This window comes from Anser brachyrhynchus (assembly GCF_964034855.1).
Source record: "Anser brachyrhynchus genome assembly, chromosome: 5".
In the NCBI taxonomy this organism is placed as follows: domain Eukaryota; kingdom Metazoa; phylum Chordata; class Aves; order Anseriformes; family Anatidae; genus Anser; species Anser brachyrhynchus.
The window spans coordinates 46,239,875-46,260,364 of NC_137699.1; the positions used below are offsets into that span (position 1 = coordinate 46,239,875).

The 20,490-nt window shown below is 35.3% G+C and overlaps 1 protein-coding gene across 15 annotated transcripts in view; it reads left to right on the forward strand.

Annotated features, from left to right (window-relative positions):
- LOC308195746 (uncharacterized protein) overlaps window positions 1–20,490 on the forward strand; it is a 262,179-nt gene that overhangs the window by 211,772 nt on the left and 29,917 nt on the right. The window contains exon 4 of one of the 15 annotated variants that reach the window (XR_013951810.1): window positions 5,508–5,687. The exons of the other annotated variants lie outside the window; for them this stretch is intronic. The gene's annotated coding sequence lies outside the window, so the exon portion shown is untranslated. The remainder of the gene's footprint in view (window positions 1–5,507; window positions 5,688–20,490) is intronic. 15 annotated transcript variants of the gene reach the window in all.

The window sequence follows — 20,490 nt, forward strand, 5'->3', positions numbered from 1 at the left end:
AAAAGTCCCTTTTTGTTGTCTCCCAAAGTCTCCCAAAGCTTCAGTTCTAATTGACCTTTGGCCATATAAATTTTCTCCTTGCAATGGAGAGCAGTGCTATCATGTTGCCTGACATTGCTTCCAGTGTACATATACCGACTTTTTTCACTTAAGCTCTAGAAGATCCCTGTGCAGCCAAGCCAGCCCTCTGTCCCACTTTCTGGCACTTGATTTCTGGCACTTTGGAATTGCCTGTTCCTGTGATTTATTCATTCATTCATTCATTCATTCATTCATTTATTTATTGAGATAGCCTTTAAAATTGACCAGCACAGATGGACTCCAACACTTTAAAAGCAGAATCCCAGGGGACCTTACTAACTAGTTCTCTGAGCAGCCTGAAGTCTACTCTCCCTATATTCAGGGTTGAAGTTTTGGTAACAGTTTTTCTCCTATCACCAAAGATTTTAAACTTGACTACTTCATGCTCACTGTGACCAAAATTGTCACCAATTCCCACTTCACACATGAAACCCTCTCTATTTATAAGCAATAAACCTGGGATGGCACCTTTCCTTGTCAGTTCCCTTAGTATCTGTACCAAGAAATTATCAACAACATTCTTTAGGAATTTCCTGAAACTGTTTGTACCAGCTGTGAGATATTCCCAGTTAATGTCTGGGAAGTTGAAGTCACCCATAAGGACAAGGACAACATAAGGACAAAGACAGCAGATCTAGAGATATCCCTTAATTCCTTAAAGAATAATTAATCGGTGTGATCATTTCTGGTTGGTCTGGAATAAAAAATAAAAAATAAAAAAATCAGACACCTTCAAGTTCTACTAGCCCAAATTCATGACAATCCCTCTAGTTCTTTAGCAGATCTTAAGTTTCAGAAAGAGTTTCATAAGTACAGCAAGTTTTTTTTTGTTTGTTTGTTTTGTTTTGTTTTCACAATCATTGATTCAATTTTCTGACTCCCTGAAATTTTGGACAGAAAAGTCTTGTCTATAAGGATCAGATAATTGAAGGATCAGATAATTGCAACGTATATAACATATTTCTATGTACGTTAGGAAAAATATAGCTGAAATTTATCAATGCATTAAAAAGAGCAAAAATATCCAAAACTAATTGCTACTGTAATAATACCTCTATCTTTAGCTTTTTTCACCTCAATGAATAAAATGTAGAGGTGAATTCCTATTCTCATACATCATATTGCCTCTGCAAATAGAGAAAAATAATTGGAGACCATGCAATGTAAAATCACTGTTCAAGTAGACTATGTCTTATCTCTAGGAACTAAGAAAATCCTCACTGAAAGCATCTTTCAATATTCGATGGACAAATGTGACAAGACAAAGAAGTTTAAATATTCCAAACACCACTTCTGTTCTGTCTCTATTATGTGCCTTACAGACAGTAGAACAATTTTAATATAATTTATTTTAAAAGTCTAACTAACCCAGCCTTTTTCTATTTCTAATATATTTCCTCACACTACTGAATGCCAAACGAGTCGTTAGAAGCCTGATTAACTTGTTTGTAGGTGATCTATGATAGAATCTATAAGCTTTTAGATTATTATTTTTTTTTTTTCTCAGAAAGCACTGTAAACAATTCGATTTTTTGAATAAACTTCACAGATTATGTATTCAGGTCTGATATATTTGATCAAGGTTTTACAGAAGTAAAACATGCCTTGGAAGAACAGGAAAAAAATAGAAATTTATACAAGAATAAACAAATCATCATTGTTTTTCACAGAACTCTAATTTCTTGGTGTAATAACAAAGTGAAATAACAATAAAATGTGTTAATCTAACTTGTCTTGCTCTTTTCAGTCCAGTTCACTGGGTTTTCTCCTGACACATATTCCTGTATCCATGAGGACAAAAATCCCCGTGCAATATTTATTATTTATCTAAAGCCAGATCTGGTGTAAGACCACTTTATCTTGTGTTGCATTTCCTTCCATGTCCAAACATAGAAGCCAGAGAGCATACATTTCTGTCAGAAGATCATGTTAGTGTAAATTTGTCCTGATTTGGTTAGGATTGAGTTAATTGTCTTCATAATAGGTTGTGTGGTACTATGTTTTGGATTTGTAATGAAAACAGTGGATATTTTAGTTTAAAGTGAGCAGTGTTTACACAGCCAAGGTCTTTCTTGCTTCTTATGTTGTCCTGTCAGCAAGGATACAGAAAGTGCACAAGAACCTGAGAGAGGACATAGCCAGGACAGCAGACCCCAGCCAACCAAAGGAATATTCTATGCCATATGAGATAATGCTCAACAATAAAACTGCCATTGCTTGGGGACTGGCTGGGTATCTGACAGATAGTAGTGAGCAACGGTGTTGTGCATCTTTTTTTGTTTGTTTCTTTGGTTTTGGTTTTGGTTTCCTTTGATTGTGCTCTTTTGTTTTTGTTTTTGCTTTTCTAAGTTATTTTCTAAATATCTTTTTCTCTAGCTTACTAATAATTATCCTGAACCTAAATGTATCTTGATTCTAAAAACATCTACTTTTGAAAAATTTCTTCAAAGGGCAAGGATCCCTTCCCTTCCCTTCCCTTCCCTTCCCTTCCCTTCCCTTCCCTTCCCTTCCCTTCCCTTCCCTTCCCTTCCCTTCCCTTCCCTTCCCTTCCCTTCCCTTCCCTTCCCTTCCCTTCCCTTCCCTTCCCTTCCCTTCCCTTCCCTTCCCTTCCCTTCCCTTCCCTTCCCTTCCTTCCCTTCCCTTCCCTTCCCTTCCCTTCCCTTCCCTTCCCTTCCCTTCCCTTCCCTTCCCTTCCCTTCCCTTCCCTTCCCTTCCCTTCCCTTCCCTTCCCTTCCCTTCCCTTCCCTTCCCTTCCCTTCCCTTCCCTTCCCTTCCCTTCCCTTCCCTTCCCTTCCCTTCCCTTCCCTTCCCTTCCCTTCCCTTCCCTTCCCTTCCCTTCCCTTCCCTTCCCTTCCCTTCCCTTCCCTTCCCTTCCCTTCCATCAGGGCTTTCTTGGTTATTATAATTATTATTATGTGTCCATTGTCCAGCAAACAAGTTCAGAAATTTCCAAGCTCACCAATAGACCAATTCATTTCTGAAAATTTTGAATTTTTGGATAAGCAATAAGAAAAATATATTTCAAGGTACATGTACAAATCCATAGATAAAATATAAAGTTATATGGAAACCAAAATAAATAAATAAATAAAATCCTTTAGAGTATGTATCGAGTTGTTTAGCTTGTTACAAGTTGGTGTTAAAAAAATATAGTTTTATACTGCTTCTATTTTTATTTTATTTTTTCCCCTAGGTAAATGAGACTCACTATATACCTGGCAATTGCATCCCAGTATCTGCTATCTTTTACACTTACAGAGCAGTCTTCTAAGCTTTCAGTATGCTAAGCTGATTCTTTTTCCTGAGAATAAGAATTTTAATCATTTATAGTCACGCACGTCTAGAGGGCACTGGCTGAGATCCTCTTTGTGTACACCACATATGTTTTTAATACTGAATGTTTCATGAACTCTGAATTTTGGGGCTTCATTTCCTTTTCTAATCACTTTTCTTGGCTCAAGGGGGTAATTCAAGGCATCAGAGAACATCAAATTCATCACTTTTTGAAACTGCAGTGAAACTTCAAGACAGACTGATTACTTTAAAATAAATTTAAATAAAAATAATTAGTAAGCATTATTTACTACTGCTGCTGCTACTACTACTACTACTACTATTACTACTACAACTACTACTACTGCTACTAATTTACTTCTGCAGAGAAATCCTTCTGGAGATTCAAAACTTATTGGAATTGTCCTCGAGGGTGATACAATAGCACAAGAATAAATACACCATTAGCCAATTACACATAATGACTCTAAGACGTGTCAGTTGTGATACAGTTAATGTGATTTATTAGATTTACTGCAGTCTATTTCTAATATGTATTTGCTAAAGAAAATATTGTGTGCACAGTGTATGTAATATGTAGTTTTAAATCTCGTACAGTGGTACAATAATTCCAATATTTTATTTTCCTAAAAAATAAAATAAAATAAATAAAATAAAATAAAATATAAAAGAACCTTGAAAGAGGTATATATTAAGTAAAGCTTATATCAAAGATTTCTTGGATTATCCCAGACTTTATGAAATTAAAGCCTGATTTGAAGATTTTACTTCTGGGATTACTTTAATTCAATCCTCTTTTTTTTTTTTTTTTTTTTTTTCTTTCTGGTCTTATTTAACAGAAGAAACACAAATGAAGACATACTAGATATTAGGAAGGCAAAGAAAGGAGAATACATATCTTGAAGAAGGATTTCCTGGTTGTGTCCTGGACCTGAAGAAAAGCATATATATATATGTATATATTTAATTCTTCTTGCATTCAGAACATTAGGAGACCTGTTTTATTTAAGAACACGGAACTACAAGAGACAAGGCATTTTTCTGAAAAAGGGAAAATCTATAGTGTCATAAACTAGCACTTCTGTTGTCATTCATTTTTGTAACAATATATACCTAAAACACCTTAGATAGTTCTATGGAAAAATAAAATAGAATAAAATAGAATAAAATAAAATAAAATAAAATAAAATAAAATAAATAAAGTAAAAGTGTTGGCAGGTAAAAAGTCAAAGGAAAACTACAACAGCAACAACAAATGGAAGGGCCTACCAGCATAGTAAACTGAATAATGAATAAACAACTCATTTTATTCCTGTATAAAACGTTTCTTTCATAAACCATAGATGTGGCTATGGTATCACATCACATGCTTAATAGTTCTCAGCACTATGTTTTGCTATTGCAGATGATAGTACGGACTACTTTTAGGCCTGTAAGAGTAGGTGCTGCAAAGGGAGCAACTCCAAGGTTGACTGCGTAGTCGGAGAACTTCCTTGCATTTCTGAAAGGCATCTTCTAATGGCGCTATTTGTTACAAAAGAGTAGGAAGCTACTTACTACAAACACTTTCTTCCTCTCCACCTACAATCTCTTCATTTCCTTCACCAGACTTCTATTTTATCTGCATCATATTTTCAGCCTTGCTCCTTACTTCGTCTCCTCTTTCAGTGAATTTTACCTTTCATTAGCAAGTATGTACTAGAAAAAGCAAATGGGAGATTACTTCATTCTTTCTGTCATGGTTTTATCTTGGTGCTATTAAGAAAGTCCCACATGCTGTGTACTTGTTAATTTGTGATGAATACTATACAAAAGGAATTTCTCTTATATTGCATGGCATAATATAGCTCCATTCTTCATTGGACTTTGAGTCCTTTCATAATAAGCACCATCAATACTAAGATCTATAATAGGTCATTCTCTTTTCTTAGTTGCACAGATGTAATTGACTGGTCTTTCTGTAACAGGTAATTTCAGTTTTTATTTAGTATAAATGTATTCAGAAACAAGTGGTTTTTTTTTTGTTTTTGTTTGTTTGTTGTTTTATTTTTAAATTAATTAATCTCTTCATAAGTTAATGGACTAAACAAATGTCCATTAAGTTAGTGTTGACCTCTGTTTTTATGGCATAGATCCAATAGTTCACTTGAATCTGAAGGACTTGACAATGGAGAAGATATCAAAAAAAGCAGAGCTGAGCCATGATGTTCTGGGCAATCTGAACTGCAGGTTCACACTCACCCTAAAGTACACATTCTCTGACCATCCCTGCTGAACAGTAAATATAAATAAATAGAATTGATGAAGAAAGGGTAAGTAAAGGTTTATCTTTGGCCTTGATAACTTCAGTATTCCTGGAAGAAATCAGAAATGCTTGACACAGGGTCTTAGAATTCCCTGTTTATCGTTGTTACTACTTCTTGCCTTTCTCTGAAGTCCAAAAGAAGTGTAAAAACAATGTACATTGCTGAATACCTGCCCCCAAGATAATGGCTATTACAGCTAAAAACAAAAAAAACAAATAAAACAAAACAAAAAAATCCTTAGCCTATTGTTTAATCTTTTTGACCCAGACTGAGATTTTGAATAAAAACATACATTACTTTTTATTAAAAAAAAAAAAAAAGGCATGTACTTCTTCCTTAAATACATGCATGAGAATATCTCAGGTGCTTGGGCTTCTCATGATTTTTCTTTCTGATTTATTTATTGAAGTTAAACTTTAAACAAAACAAAATTCTGTTTTCATTTGTGCACTATAGCTGTACAGTGTAACATTGGAAGCAAGCAAATGTTCCCTTTTTATCTTTCATGTTCATCTGCACAACAAATGTCAAAATTGTGCTCGGTTCAGGAGCTAAAAGTTAATGTCAGATCTTCACTTTATATAAACAATACTGCTTGCATGATTCAATGTTAATTTGCACCAGCAGAGAAGATGTGGGCTGAAATATCTACAATGACATATCTCATTTGAGGGGAGAAAACAGGCATCACAAAGAATTTGCAAATGATGAACCAGGATTGTACGGGATACAATATGCATAGGCAATACAATTTTGCTTCTAGGGATCTGGCCCCAGATCTTATCGATATAAAGTCCTGATATTTTATCAAGTAAAAATAAATCTGAAATTTTATTTTGTTGTGTTTCATTTTCAACTTCACCTATTTCTATGCATCACAAAACTGCCAGATATATTTGTAACATGTAAGGTTTGGCTTGCACTGTACTAAATTAGGAATGCTTTACATCCATATTAATGTGCACAGATAACACAATGACAGAGTGTGATTGTCTGACTCTGATATCATTAGGTTGCATTTAGTTTGAAAACTAATTCTTTTTTTTTAATAAATAGCAGACTCTATCTCATCCTGGAGGATATCTCATCCTGCAAATCTGAATTCATGCATACATTTAATCATAACTAGGATACATGTGGGACAGTGAAATTAGGGATTTTTTTTTTTTATTTAAGTGAAACTAAAGTGTAAATGTTTTTGAAATAAAGATCTGAAATTATTTTTGTGGATGTCAGAGAGACAGGGCTGTCTTTAGGAAAGATAGAAGTTTGTGAGCCAGCGTATTTTGATTCTCCTCCTCTGACTGCTGTGGAAACTTTAGTAATTTGTACTTCAAATTAATGAAGCTCTCTCAAAATTAAACTCTAAAATAAATTTTCCATCTAGATTTTTCCAGAAATAGGATATCTATATTACTATGTGAAACTAAAGTAATTTTAATTAAACTAAAAATTCACTTCAAATTCAAATTCTTATTCTGCCAATAAGAGAAAGATGATCTTGCATTTAAGAATACTGAATCAGGATATGATCTATTAGAATTCAGGTTCTACTTCTGACTGTGTTTTTATAACACAAAGCAACCTGCATGTACCTGTTGCCACCTGGTTTCTACTGGAAAAGCTCTCATCAGATACAATGGAACAATACTATAATTTAATCTTCAGGATCTGAAACTCTCAATTTGTTACATTGAAATAGTGATACTTCCCACTTGTGGGAAAAAAAAAGAAAAAAAAAGGGAAAAATCTAGAATCTTATGGAGCCATGAAATTTTGTTAATAACAGTAGATCTATACAGATGCACATTAATTTCTTGTTTGTTGAAATAGTTGTGAAAAAAAAATACCTTCAGTACTCTACATAGATTAATCGATGTCTGAGTGAATGTCAGTGTGCATTGTGATGATTAACCTAATTATTAATGACACATATAATTTGTCCAAACTAGACATAGCAGAGGCATTTAATGCATTTTTTGCCTCTGTCTTTAACTCCAGTGATGGGCTCTGGGACCCCAGCTGCCCTGAATTGGATGACTGTGACTGGGGAATGATAACCTAGTTAACCCCAAAGTTGTGCAGGATTTGCTGCTCCACCTGTACGCATACAAGTCCATGGGACCTGGTGGAATACATCCCAGAGTACTCAGAGAGCTGGCTGATGTCATCACAAGACCTCTCAATTATTTTTCAATGGTCTTGGGAATCCAGAGGGCTCCCAGTTGACTGGAAACTGGAAAATGTGGTCCTAATTTTCAAGAAGGGCAAGAAGGAAGATCCTGGCAATTACAGACCTGTCAGTCTCACTTGAGTGCCTGGTAAAATTATGAAGATTATTCCAGGAGTTTTTGAAAAACACCTAAAAAACATTGTAGTCATTGGTCAGAGACACCGTGGGCTCACTAGGGGAAGGTCATGTCTAACAAATTTAATTTCCTTCTATGACAAGATCACCCAGCTAGTTGACCAAAGGAAGACAGTTGATTTAATCTTTCTGGGTTTCAGTAAAGCTCTTGATATTGTCTCTCACGGTATCCTTCTGGACAAAAAGACCAGAATACAGTTAGATAAAAGCATAATAAGATGGGTGATCAATTGGTTGACTGGTCAGGCCCAGAGTGTTCTTGTAAATGGGGCTATATTAGGCTGGCGACCTGTCACTAGTGGGGTTCCCCAGGGCTCCATTTTAGAACTCTTCAATGTTTTCATAAACGATTTGGATGAAGGACTTGAAGTTTTTTTTTTAGCAAGCTTGCAGATGATATCAAATTGGGTGGAGCTGTTGACACCATCGAGACAGTTGAGGCCTTGCAGAAAGATCTTGACAAATTAGAGATCTGGGCAATCACCAATAATATGAAGTTTAACAAGAGCAAGTGCCAGATTCTGCACCTGTGAAGAAGTAACCCTGGTTATATGTGCAGGCAGAGGGACAAGATGATGGAGTGCAGACCCACAGAATGGGATCTGGGGGTTTTGACTGACAGCAAGCTGAAAATGAGCCAGCAGTATGCCTTGGCAGCCAGGACGTCCAGCTGTATCCTGGGATGCATCAAGAATGGCATTGGTAGCTGGTCAAGGGAAGTGATTGTCCCACTCTACTCTGCACTGGTGAGGCCTCACCTTGAGTACTGTGTGCAGTTTTTGATGCCACAGTATAAGAAATATAAAACTGTTAGAGAGTGTCCAAATGAAGGTAACAAATACGTCCCTTTTCCCTAGAGGAAAAGACATGAGAAGTAGCTGAAGTCGCTTGGATTGTTCAGCCTGGAGAAGAGGAGAGTGAGGAGAGACCTCATTGTGGTCTACAACTTCCTTGTAAGGGAGAGTGGAGAGGCAGGTGTTCTCTTCTCTTTTGGTGACCAGTGACAGGACCCAAGGGAATGGCTTGAAGGTGTGACGGGGACAGTTCAGGCTGGATATCAGGAAAAAGTTCTTCACCGAGAGGGTGGTCAAGCACTGGAACAGGTTCCCCAGGGTGTGATTATGGCACCGAGCCTGCCAGAGTCCAAGCAGTGTTTGGAGAACACTCAGAAATATGATCTGATTTTTCGGGTGGTTCTTTGGGGACCTAGGAGTTGGACTTGATGATCCTTGTGGGACCCTTCCAACTCAGATATTCTATGGTTGTATTGCAGGTACAAGATGAAACTAAATATTTTGGAAAATTTTGTTTAGGTTAGATCATTAACCTGAAGTGTTTTTTTGTTGGTTTTTTTTTTTCTGCTTTATTACTTTCCTCTAATACTTTCTGCCTCTTTTATTTTATTTACTTATTTATTTGAACTAAAGTGATGCAATATTAAAGACTGTATTAATTTAGTTCTCTCATAAGTCTGATACATCAAACAAATGCATGTTCTGGCCAAATATCAGGAGAATACATTGATTTTATTTTTATTATTTTTATTTTTATTTTATTTTTATTTTTATTTTTTTTCAATCTTCAGATGTTAGTCTTGCCTCTATAAAACATGGCTTAAAATGTTCTCTGACATTTATGCTCAAAAAAAAAAGGTTCTTGAGTAGTATTCGATAGTGAAAAATAAACAAATGTTTTTCTCAATGTTATTTGAATTTATATCTAAATATTATGAGATAAATGCTGTATCAGCATTTTTGGATTACTTTGCATAAATTTCATATGAATCAGCAAAATTGTATCAATTAGCTATAATAATGTAACAAAATTATGACGTGTGTGGATTAAAAGTTTATTTGAAAATATATTGATGATTTATTTGCTAGTGCACATTGAAAACCAATGTGTTTTTTGGTACAACAACTTTTTGATGTGTCCGCAGGGCACAAGAATTTATTTTTATTTCCGTGCTGGAAGGCCTTGAAAAATGACCAGTGCAACACTTCATCTGGTCAACATATTAACTACACCTACATTCCAGCTGGCTGGAAAGCCAGTCATCAATCTAGAAAACATGACTCCACATCTGAATATTTTGGGCTATCAAATCTGAAGCTTTATCATGTTTATTGTAAACTATGATATATAATTAGTCTCAAAAGTTCATCCATAGCTTTTTTTTCTGCTAAAAGTTAATAAATGTCAGATATTCTAAATTTATGCAGTTAGACAATGACTGGTATTATCACCAAGAGTAGTTTTCATTCTGTACAGGGGTGAGATAAATCATTAGAGACAGTCTGTGAGTTAAATGTATTCTACAGTTTTCATCTCAAGCACATTAATGACTGGCAATATAACTACATAGCATTTTGTTGTTTATGAATTAGTATATTACATCCATAACATTATACCAAACTTCTTGACTAAACTTTCCCTTAAACTTCCGTTCTTTGTAGAAGAACAGCAGTATTATAATGAACTTTTGACTGGAACCTTGATTAACTCACATATTTGTCTATAGTCAATTATGTTTATTTGTCACAGAACCCAAGGAAAAAAAGCCAGGTCTTATTAGTATGGAAAACACAGGTATTTCCCAGCCAGCTCAATCAGGGATCCCAAGGCCAGAGTCAGTCTTGCAAAACAGCTTTATTTCAAGACTTCGTTGTGATGGAAATAAGAATAAGTTGAGGGAAAAAAGAAAACTGTACACATCATAAATGCTAAAATTTCTAGGGCAAATGAATTTGCTACACCCTGCTCTGTTGTTTAAAAGAAAATGTTTAACCAATTTTGGTTAAAAACTAGAACTTATAAAAATTACTTCCTCCTAAGCCCTTCTGAAAAAGAAAAAAAAAAATATTGCAATGCTAAAAAAAAAAAAAAAGGCAAATTTGAATTTTGAATTTTCTGAATTATCATAATTCTGCAATAATCTGCAGTGGATTAAGGAGGCAATGAAGATTGTTATTGAGATACATGTCCAATAATTAGCTGCCAAATAATACAAGTTTCGCATGTGAATATTCACTGATGTTTAGGAAAATTTTCATGAAATAGAATAGTTTGCCAACAGGATGTATCTTTTCAGAAGATTTTTGAAGTATTTTCAGGTAAGGATGTTATCTGTTGTAAAGATGTCTTTATCTTCACAAATAAAATACCTTATATTGAAAAAATGTTAGGCAGTTGATTTGATATGAGGTTCTAGGTTCTTCTTTTACTTCTTTTATCTGAAAAAAACATGTAAATCCAACAATGAAATTATCATAAAATACTGAACAGCAAGACTTTGGGAAAGTTCATTAAAAAAAAATCTTTTATTGGTTAACTGAAGGGGAAAAAAATCCTGGGGGCAAACAATTTTTTCTTCTAATTTCAAGTGTCCTTGGACTATAGTATATGCCTGCTGATATTGGCCATAATTGGAAATAAATTTCTGAAGTTAAGAGAGAAGTATTTTATCCAACTTTCCTGGTAATTTCTGTCCAAGAATGGACATGGGAAATAAAATCTATTTTCATGCTAGTAATGAAGAAATCTAAAGGGAGGAAGCATTCTGATGTGTTTTGGATGCACATCAACTACTGTATCTTCAAACTTGGAACACATATCCCTGATAATCACAGTTTTTCATGGGATTTCTACCTCTATTTGCAAATTGAGCTGCTATTCTAAAAACTGAAACAGATTCTTTCAAAATAAGCAACAGCTTCCAAGATGAGTTTAGCTCACATTTGGTTCCAGTTTAAAACAAGAACTCAGGCTGAGCAAAAGAACTTAATGTTTCTAATTGTATCACAACCAGATCACCCCTGTTGACTTCATTCATGGAGATTCACAGCCCAAAACATATCAAAAATGTCAAATTGTTATCAACTGCTAATGAAATTTTGCTCATGTGTGTTGATGTACTGCTGAGAGGAGACAATGCAACATCTGCTTCATCAGCCATTTAAACACCCTACAGGCTAATATTTATGTTTCCACACAGCAAGAAACAGGGTTCTTTGTCTTTACATAGAAGGGACATAATAAATGGCAGGTATTCTAACTTTACAACTTTGTTTGCTTTTTAAACTGTCTTTTTACTACTCCTTTTCTTGATAATGTTGTAGCAATAAGAACCGAAATCTCACAGAGAGCTGGACATCACAACTGCATTACTAGGATTGTTATTTCTGAAAGCTCAAGGTTCAAACTGCCAAGGACACCCACCTTGATAAAAGACAGAATAACATTGTTGTATGTCTGGTTTATATTTCTTGTCCTTCATTAAGCAAATGCATAGCTTCATCAATAGTGTAGCAGTACTCTTGAACAAACAGACCTCATCTACAAGAAACTACTGAGGTTTCTTTTTTTTTTTTTCCCCTTGTAAATGAATTAAGGTTGGCAAATAAATTCTCAGTATATGAATGCATCAATAAAGATCTCTATCTATGATCCACAAGGAGCTCATTAGATATTTGGGATTGTGTTTTCCTCTCCATCTTTTCTGGGGAGTGATCTTACATGGGTTCTGCTACTAGTTAGAAATAATCATAGAAAAGAAATCTTTGTGCGTTTCAAAATAGGTGGCAGATCGAATTAATTGATTAAAATATATTCATTGTGGCAATCTCATTTAATTTCTGTTAATTAAATTGTTTAAGAATTCTATTTGGTTTTCTGTTAGAAGATCATTTAGAATCATAGAATCATAGAATATCCCTAGTTGGAAGGGACCCATAAGGATCATCGAGTCCAACTCCTGGCACCACCCAGGTCTACCCAAAACTTCAGACTAAGAGCACAGTCCAAATGCTGCTTAAACTCTGACAGGCTTGGGGGCATGATTACGTCCCTGGGGAGCCTGTTCCTGTTCTATTAGTGCTGTTAGTTTTATTAGTTCTATTAGTTCCTGTTCTATTAATAGCCTGTTCTATTTAGCATAATAAAAATGCAAAAGAAGATTAAAAGAAAGTTAAAGATAGAAAAGATTTACTGGATCATCCAGGCTACTTCTAAGTCAGAGGAGGACACTCTACCAACAGAACATATCTTGTGATATCTCATGCTGCAAATACTCTGAAAGACTAATTCCACTCTCAAAATCCCTACTTCAAAACTTTTGCTGCTGTGATGCTTTAAAAAAAAATGATGAGCTGCTGTACTGGGGGCACTACATTTCATGCTAAACAAAGTTATTCTGCTTTCTGTTTTCTCATTCTGATCTCCCTTATTTGAGAGGAGACTATTCTGCCTTTCTTCAGAATCTGACATAATGGAAACCTCTGCTATGCCTGAACACTACCTGTTAGATAATAGCACAACCAATAAAGAAATAAATAACACTGTAGAGGTAAGATAGATATGTGTACATATATACACCAGTACTATTCCAGTAGTTTCATAATTCAGTGGTGTTGGAGCACAAATTCTAATAATGTAAGTAGTCGCGCTGGAGATACCAGTCTGAAGGTGAATGCCATTACACACCACAGCTGGCAAAGCCTGTGATCCTATGACTGTTACACTCTGCTATCAATGATTAGGAAAGAAATTTGAGTAAACAGTGCAGGTTAATGGATTCAGATTTACTGGGAATGGGTGATTAATTAGAATAGATTAACAGTTTTGTAAAAAATGAAGAGGCTTGCATAGTTCTTCAGTAGTTGAATTGGACTAAGGAGTCAGTTCTCTGATATCTCCATTTATTATAAATGAAATATATAAATTTGATTCCACAGCTGCAAATAGATTAAATTCCTTAATTTGAAAAATTCCTTAATTTACACAAGCCTAGTACACACCTAGAGAAAAGCTCAAACATTTTAAATATCTTTATTTTAAATGAGCATGGAATTTCCACAGTATCTTTTTTTTTTTTAGTGGTTTCAAAGACAAAGTACTATAACCTATACTAATATACAATATGCCCTGCTTTTAATTGACAAACAGCTGACGTACTAGAAACCGCTGTGATTTTTCTGGTATCTCCTCGCTGCAAGATGAAGCAAGCAATATTGTACTTTTATAAGATATTCGATAAAAGGACCATGTACCTTGCAAAAGGCATCAAAGACAGCTGCTGATCAAGAGGCTTACAAGGACTTATAGTCATAGCCCTACAGGGAAAATCAGACTATATATTTTTTTGTAGGCTCAATAGTAGGCAGGAAAAATTACATATATATTTCAGATCTAAAATCACAACTTAGTCCTCTTGAGGCTTTTGGTTACACCAAATTTAAAAATCTGGTTATATTAAAAATTAAGGATGCATGCCTAAATCACTTTAAATGCTCTTAATATCAAACTTTGATAGCTTTATTGAAAATAATTTTGGAATAAAATTCACCCAACCCAAAGTACTTTGATATTGTGTATGTTCCACTTACAAAATGTTTTAGAGTAAATGAAGCATAAATGAGGAATATTAACTCCTTGGAAGGCAATTTTGTCTTCGTGTTCAAGTTTTGCTGAAATCAAAGTTTTATCTTAAATACTACATATCTTCTCATCTGTCACTAAATCAGTATATTCTCTCTCTCTTTTTTTTTTTTTTCTTCTCTCAGCCACCACCATCATCTATTACTTAGTATATGGTATAAATGTACAAATTAGAATTATAATTTTTTGTTTGTTTTTTTTTCCATATAAAGCTAAGAGTTGCACTTTGGAGGCTGAGGCCTCACATTTAGGTGTTCTTTGTTCCCCCTTTTCTGTCAGTTTCACTCATATGCTGACAACCATAAAGAAACAGAGCATGGAGAAGGAAGCTAGAAAAGGTCATATGAACCTTGAAAACAAAACAAAACAAAACAAAAAGCAATATTTGCTGTGAGTTTAATAAATAAATGTATCAAATGATTACTCCCTTTGTCTACAACTTTCACAACTGAGGAACGGCCAGATTTTTGGACTTCCATCCTTTGAGCTTCACAGTTTCACATAGAAGTGAGACAAATTCAAATACTGAAAAATTTAGCTTTTACTGTGTTTAAGTCTTCTGGTTATAAAGAATATATGAGGAGTGCAACTAAAGCCTATAAAAGATTTCAGAGATCTGAATTTTGTATCCTTGTATTATGGGTATCTACATCATTTTACACGTATCAAAGACAATTTTTTACCAGTTCCTAATGACTTTATTTTCTCTATATATTAAGCTATACTCTCATCCTTTCCCCTAAAAGACATAAATGGTATAGTATTGAGTAGGTTCAGTTAATATTCTTATATTCTTGTCAGTTTTTCCAGATTTATGTCTCTGAAAACTGTGAATCTTATATTTGGACAAGCTTGGACAGGAATTTAAAGTGAAACTCATTTAATAAATCTGAAAGTTATATGGTTTCAACCTAAAATCAAAAGCAAAATGTCCTCCATTCCAGATTGTATTGACAAGGTTTTGGTAGCAGGGGGGGCTATGGGGTAGCAACCCCCATTCCCCATTCCCCTGTGCAGCTTGGAGACAGGATGTACAAGAGGATGGATAGGGGGAAGGTATTTTTAGTTTTTCACTGCTCTAGTCTGTTTTGTAATAGGCAATAAATTATATTAATCTCTCTATGCTGAGTTGGTTTTGCCTGCAACAGTAGCTGCTGAGTGATCTGCCTGTCCTTATCTCAATCATTGCGTCCTTTTCCATTGTATTTTGTCCCTCTCTTCCTTTTAGGAGGGGGAGTGAGAGGTCACTGTGGTGGAGTTCAGCTGTCCATCGGGATGAAATCACCACACAGATGTAGGACTATCTAGATACCCTGGGCTGTAACATGAAAATCAGCCAAGCATAGGTTCCAAAATGCAGTGTGCTTGGTTATTATCATTCACAGTAAGAGCAGAAGAAACTACAGGCCCTTGGTCAATCTAATTCCACGCATGTATTAGTCCCAGCCTTATACCACTCTGCACACGTATAAAATGTTGCTTATATTGGGAATAAAATGTATGCATGTACAGGAATGTTACAGATTTTAACTTATTGCATGCTACTTTGAATAATGATTTCAAGGTCCATACTTTGACAATTACAAAAGACAGACAGCTCTAGAAAGGCAATAAAGATCTTAGATGAACTATAGGACAACCACAAGATCTGGTGTCTATCCTTTGACTAAAGAAGCAGAACAAGGTTGTGCTTTTCATAATTTTTACTTGTTAGGGAAGTGGTTAAGTTAGGTACAAGGAGCTTAAATCATAATATCTATACACATTAAAAAATATTCAGTCTACAAATTAGGCAAGATGAACATATTTAGGATTTATTTTAATAATAATTCAGCTCAATTTGTTATGGTATATAGGTTTACTCAGAATTCATACAGAGTTAATATTAATAAGAAATAAATTAACACTTTTAGTAATCCAGAAATAAACAGAGGTTTATTTTATTAACTCACTTGCCTTCTTCACCTCTGCCATCAAGTTTATTCCAGTTCAGCAGAAAAGAAAGATATTAACCACAGAATAACAGAACAGTCCAAGTTGGAAGGGACCTTGAAAGATCATCATGTCCAACCTTTTGTGGGAAAAGGGAGCTTGATTGAGATATCTAGCACCCTGTCCAGTTGCATCTTGAAAACCTCCAATGATGAGAATTCATCGTAAAAGAAATTCAGTGAATTTTCACTATAAAAAACTTCTGTCTTATACCAAGATTAAATATCTCTGAGTGCAGCTTGTACCTGTTGCCCCTTGCCTTCTCCATAAGGCTGCTCATGAAGAGAAAGCCTCTGTCCTCTTTGTAGCCACACTTTAAGTACTGGAATTCTGTGATGAGGTCCCCTTTGAGCCTTCTATTCTCCGGGGTGCAAAGACCTAACTTATTCTGTGTTTCCTCATACAGCAGGTTTTTCAGCTCTTTGATTATCTTTGTGGCACTCCTTTGGACCCTCTTCAGTCTGTTTGTATCATTTTTGAATTTAAGCATCTTCCTTTCTCTTTGAAGGAGAATCCTTGGGAAAAGAGATGAAGTTTTCACTTTGTGATGGGTTGCAGAAGATATAGAATCCATTAGGTTCCAGAGGAAGAAAAAAATAAGTTTAATAATTCATACTTTCATAGATACCTCCAGAAAGAAGATAAATAAGGGAATACATAAGAGAAGAAAGTTAAAAAACTAGGTCTCTGCAGTAAAGGCAATATGTTGAAAAGGCAAAAAGGAGAAACCGTTGTAGGAAGACATAGGCCAACATCTTGTTCCAGGAGTGTGTGCTTTTCAAATAGTAGTTTCTTCTCTTCCCCAAGGAGAGAACAACGGGTTGCTACAGCATTTATAACTGTCACTGCCTTGTCAACAGCATAACCATGTGTAAAAGAAAAAAAAAATCTAAAGAAATTTCCCAGAAGACAAAGAAAACATGAAATATCAGGTGTCTTGTTGCTGCAGAATGGTTATTTAAAGTGTTGAATTCTCTAATGCATAGGAATGATACCAAATTTTGAGTGTGGTATTACAAAGTTTGTGGCACTCTGAGCGACAGGATTTTGGAAAGTCATGCCTCTTACAGCTATTTCGACAGTCTGTTTGGAAAATCAGGATGATGACATTCTATCACACTGGATTCTTTTTTTTTTTTTAATACTAAATGTTAAAGGTTAAGAAAAAAAGTAGAGAAAAGAGAAACAAAAGCCAACATGCTGGATAGCAATTTTGCCCAAAGTGGTAAGTTTGGCAGCATATTCTGTGACAGTTCAAGAGTGCACAGCATCCAGACACTACTGAAATAGCAGTGAAAGAGATTAAGGAATATAACTGTTGTTATACATGGAGAACTGTATATGAAAATCTTAGTTATTGTGTGCTGTGTTATGCTTGAAATCATAAAAGTCAGACTAGCTTTATACAGGACCTATTTTGCTCCAACACAAAATCATTTCAAACCTTTGAACCAGCATGTAAATAATATATTTTAAGAACTAATATCTTAGTATCTTTATTGTATGCTTTCTAACAAGTCCATCTGATTAGGACATTTCTAATGTGTTTAGTTCTTCATAAACTCCTTATAAGAAATTTAAAAATTGAAAAGAAAGAAAAATCCAGAGACTTGCATTGTCACTTGGTTACTAAGACAAACCATCTGCTGTCACTAAACCACAGCTCAAGTCCTGCCAAAATGTCAGTCTCCAGGTGTGCCTGAAAAACTGCATGATAGACTGCAGCTTCTTAAGAGCTAACCCATTCAGGCTCATTAGATTCATAACATCCTGTGCTGCAGCAGCTGCAGGGTTTTACTTTTCACAGTCTTTTTTAAAAGCTTTGTTTTTTGCACATGCAAGGTTTTTTTCTGACTTCATAAAACTTTGAAAATGGGTCCACTCAGGATAGCAGAGAAAGGGCAAGTCTCTAAATCATCTTCTCTATTCCAAGTAGACAAATTCGGTCTGAAGTAGCAGTTAGACAAGTTATCTAGATTTTTGACTAGCTAAACCCTTGAAACTCTCCAACACCTGCAATGACTGTATGATAAAATGAAGGGTACTCAACATGATGGATGTCTGCAAAGTAGCTTACTCACTCTATCAGTTTAGGTTCAAAGAAAGCCTATATTTCAGCTGTAGCAATTAAAATAGCCAGTTTTACTTCTGTGTTAACTTAAAATGGTCTTAGACAAGCACATTTGAGTTTGGGATGGTTTTTTTAGAGTGTAGAAATTTTGTCCACTTCATCCCTGTGCTGAACATATTTTAGACTATGATCACAGATCTAGGAGGTCCTCCTATGGAAATGGAAATTATAACTGTAGTAAGGATTACACTAATCCTTACTGTAGTAATGTCACATATGCCTACTGAGACTCCTCTTATGATGTCTGAAAGTCCATGTTAGATACAAGGACTTCGTTGATCTAGAGATGTCAAAAGCAAGGGCTCTTAGAAGCTTTAAAGGCATTACGCATTGTCACCAAAAAGTGTTCTTTGGTTACTGCAACTGTTCTGGAAATAAAGCTCCTGAATTTTAGGGGATCTAAACAAGAGCAAAAATGAAATTAAAGAAAGAGCATCTATCTGTTCCAGACCAAAAATAATCCCCAAATTATTTTTCATTAATCAGGTTGCATCACATGATGACATGACATATATGATTTGGAATTATATCATATATACCATTGGTGGTTTCTGAATGCAGTGAAGCTCTGTTTATGAGCTGTCTCTTCAAACTTTTTCATAAACCTGTAAATGTTCTCAGATTAACTACTTGAAGAAGTCAAACCTAAAGATAACTAATAAAGTCTTCTATGATTTTAAATTGCTTTAAGAGCTTCTAAGTGATAAATAATAAACACTAATTTTCTTAAAATAAGAAGTTAAAAATTAGTATGGAAAAGGGCAAACATTTCATTCTGTTTAAAAGCTTCTTTTACTCTTTTAAAATAGATTCTTTAATTATCTTAATTTCCTAAGGTAATGCCAACAAAAGAAGGGAAATAAAAGTAATACTCATGTGATCAATTTTGAGAAATATGGTATCAACCTGAAAATTGATCCTACATGGCAGATCTAAAGTTACCTTGAAAGGATTTTGGTCTTTTTAAACACAAAAATACTAGTGCAGGGAGTTGGAGACAGGTAGTAGTTCTGCTTGTTTTTTGAATTACCCAGTGTGCTGGGTCTGTCTGGGATGGAGTCACCTTTCCCTGCAGCAGCACACACAGTGCTGTGCTCTGCGCTCGTAGCTGGAGCAGCACTGGTATCACTCCAGTGTTGTGTCTATTGCTGCATAGTACTGGCACAGTATCATGACTCCCTCCAAGCCCCCAGGAGCCAGCAGGCTGGGGGTGGGCAAGTGATGGGGAGGGGACATCACCAGGGCAGCTGACCTAAACCAACCAAAGGGATATTCCATAACACATGATGTCACACTCAGCAACAAAAAAGGGGGCTCTCGTGGGGGAGGGGGCTGTGCAAACTTTAACACTGGTAAGTCTCAATGATTTATGATGTGGCACACTAGTAAAAGGCATGTTTCTCTAGCTGGGTTCCTATTAATTTCAGTATTTTTTCATTGACTGTATATTGAGCGTCACCTGAAGGTAAATAGTGTTTCTACCTAGGAAAGTCATTATACTATTAAAAAATCATAGAACTTTCTACATCAGCTGATGTCAAAGTAATAAAATAAAGATATGGGTGTGATCATTTCTTTTCTCAGTATACATATTTGACTTATCTAAATAAAGATTATAAGACATAAATTTGAAGTTGTCATCACTTGAGAATTAGTGCTAACATAATCAAGAATGTCTCAGATGTCTGTCATTCCAGTGGTATAAAACCAAATTTTTTACATTAGAGTTCCTAGTAGCTGGTATGGTGCTGTGTTTGGGATTTGGGATGAGAAGATAACACACTGATGTTTTGATTGGTGCAGAGCAGTGTTTACACTAAGCCAAGGACTTTTCAGCTTCTCGCTCTGTCCTGCCAGCAGGCAGGCTGGGGGTGCAGCAGGGG